Here is a 3112-nt window from a genome sequence, read left to right on the forward strand (position 1 = left end):
ATTATAGGATGGCCCCGAAGAAAACAAACTTGTGATCTGAGGCGATTGTGGCCGAGATGATTGTTCGGCAACTGCAGACAGTAATTCTGATAACAGCAGCGCGATTCGCTGCCGGTATTAATACGACAATGAATACAAATTAAATGCCAAACGCTAATACGGCCGCGAATACTATTTCGCAGCCCAATACTAATACAGTTAAAAATGTTATTCTCCCGATAAATACGAACATTTTCGTAAATAATACATCCCCGCTGAGCACTAATGCTGCTACCAATAATAATAATTCCCCCACTATGCCTTTGGCAACAAAAATCTCTTACCAAACATGAATATTGGTCGTAACAACCGTGATTCTTCACAACGAGAATACTTCTTTAAACAATTTATGTTGTGCAAATATGTAAATTTTAGTGGTACTAAAGGAGTAAATGAGTGAGTAAAATGGATCAAAGCGATAACCTATTATCAATACCAGAATTTGCTCATCACATATATGATGAATAACGATTGTACGAACTCGGGAACAAGAGGCAACCAACCGTATGACCTGGGCAAAACTTAAAACCCTTTTATTAAAACATTTTCATCCAAGGAATGAAATCTAGAAATTAGAATACGAACCCAGGACACTGAAAATGAAAGGTGCGGGCCAATTGGGATACACGAACCGTTTTAACGATCTGGCTCGACTGGTGCCATAGTTAGTAGCCCCAGAAGTAGCGACTTTAGTTAATTCAGTTTACCACTAAATCTTTAAAAATGCTGTCACACAAGCTGGTGTGGTAGCTTTTGATTTGGTCAGAAATAGTGTTTTGAGAATACCCAGGAAAATCAACTCATATAAAACGAACTAATCATGAAACAAGGGTACAATAACTACAACAAATTAAACGTGCGCCCCAACAACTCAAAACGATACGGCGATTAACTTTAGTTCTGAACGAAAAATACACAATAAACCTTCGTGAAAAGGTGGTTATGTAATCATTATAAAGGAATGTCGAATAAAGATACGTTATATAAACGGGAAGATTGGATACTTTACTCGTAGGTGTGGAGCCATTATAGGTGCTGTAAACAGAACCTCACCCTTCCCAGTTACCCCAATCGTAACCAGTTCGCTCACAACCTATGACAAACCCTCATGCTTGCTTTGAGTGTGGAAGTACGAAATGCTTCAAAAAGAACTGTGCCAAGTTAAGCCAAGAACGAACATCAACGTCTAACTCGGCTAGAGGCCGCGATTAGTGATAGGCTCCAATAAAACACAACAAGACTTAAATGTGGTGAAGGGTACATCTGTAATCCCTGATTAATATGCTTCAAATTTATTTGATATAGGTACCGATAGAAGTCTTATCCCCACTAACTTCTTATCCCGAGAAATGTGCCGGCTACTGAACTAATAGATCCCTATGCTATAGACTTCACTAACAGTAAACCTATAACTGTTAACCAAATACTCTAAAACTGTCCTATTATCCTAATCAACCAACCCTTTATATTGATCTACTCCCGGTATAGTTGGGAAACATCGATGTAATTGTCAGTATGGGCTGGTTAGCTAAATACAAGGGGGAAATCGTGAGTAATGATTAAATAGTTAAAACTTCTCTCTCGGATGATGAAGCGATTATATAAGGAGAGAATTTTGGTGCAATATTACCTCTCGTGTCTCATCATAAAGTATTAAAGCGCTTACGCCAAGGGTGTATGGCATTTCTGACAATCGTAACCGTAAAAAACCCCGATGAAAAACATATAGAAGATATCCTCGTAGTACATGAATACTGCAATGTCCTTCCTGATGAACTACCCAGAATACCACTAATCCGACAAGTTGAATTCCGAACTGACCTAATCCTAGGGTAAACTCCTATTACCACGGCACCTTATCATCTGGCATTCTCTGAAATGTAAGAACTAATTACCCAGCTACAAGAATTATTAAAGAATGGATTTATACGATATAGTTATTCTCCGTAGGAAGCACCGGTGTTATTTGTAGAGAAGAATGGAAACTTGAGGACGTACAGTGATTACCGGGAACTCAACAAAATTATCATCAAAAACCAACATCCCCTCCCATAAATAGACAATTTGTTGAATCAACTCCAGGGAGCAAATTACTTCTTGAAAAATCGACCTCAGATCCGATTGACATCAAGTTAAAATCCAAGAGAAATATGTTTCCAAAATGGTGTTTCGAACTCAATAAGGTCACTATGAATTTTTAGTTATGCCTTTTGGGTGGACTAATGCACCCGAAGTCTTCCTGAACTTCACTATTCGAGTTTGAAAACCACGCCTCAGTAAATTCATTATAGTGTTTATCGATGACATCTTGATATATTTGAAAACCAAGGAGGAACACAAACAACATTTACGAACAATCTTGGAGTTGTTAAGGTAGAATAAATTGTATGCCAAGTTGTCCAAGTGTGAATTTGGCCTACAATAAGTGCAATTTTTAGGACACATTGTTAACAGACGCGGAATTCACATAGACCTGAGCGAGATAGAATTCATTAAAAGTTGGCAAGTACGAAATGTACCAAAAGGAATTCGCCAAATTTTAAGAGTAGCTGGACACTACCACTGTCATTAAAAACATTTCCAGTATAACTTAACCCCTAGCCCTCTTAACTCAGAAAGACCAAAATCATGATTGGGAAAAAGAATAAGAAATGTCTTTCCAGTTGCTAACATAAAAATCTTATTCAGCTCCAATGAAAAAAAATAAGAATTCAAAAGGAACTATACTATCCATGACCCGGAGTATGGAACGACTGTTTTTACACCTAAGGCATGGGAATATTGCTTATATACCACCAAATGCATAAATTACATGAATCACAAAAGCCTATGACCTGCAATTGATATGACGGAACTAGATATGGGGTAAGGAAAACGAATAGAGTTATGGAACAATTGTAATTGTGAAAACCGATGCATAGAGCAGAAAGGACATAATTAAACCACTGAAAGTACGAGCACTGGGAATGATTGCCAAACTATCCTTACCTAACAAATCCGTATCGCCCAGAATGAAGCCCTAGAGGCAGACTACTAGGAAAACAAAAAATTGCACTGGAACGAGCAGAACTTT

Source organism: Bidens hawaiensis, unplaced genomic scaffold (assembly GCF_021521415.1).
Source record: "Bidens hawaiensis isolate Kalapana, Puna unplaced genomic scaffold, B.hawaiensis_p1.1 tig00044040_1, whole genome shotgun sequence".
Taxonomy (NCBI): domain Eukaryota; kingdom Viridiplantae; phylum Streptophyta; class Magnoliopsida; order Asterales; family Asteraceae; genus Bidens; species Bidens hawaiensis.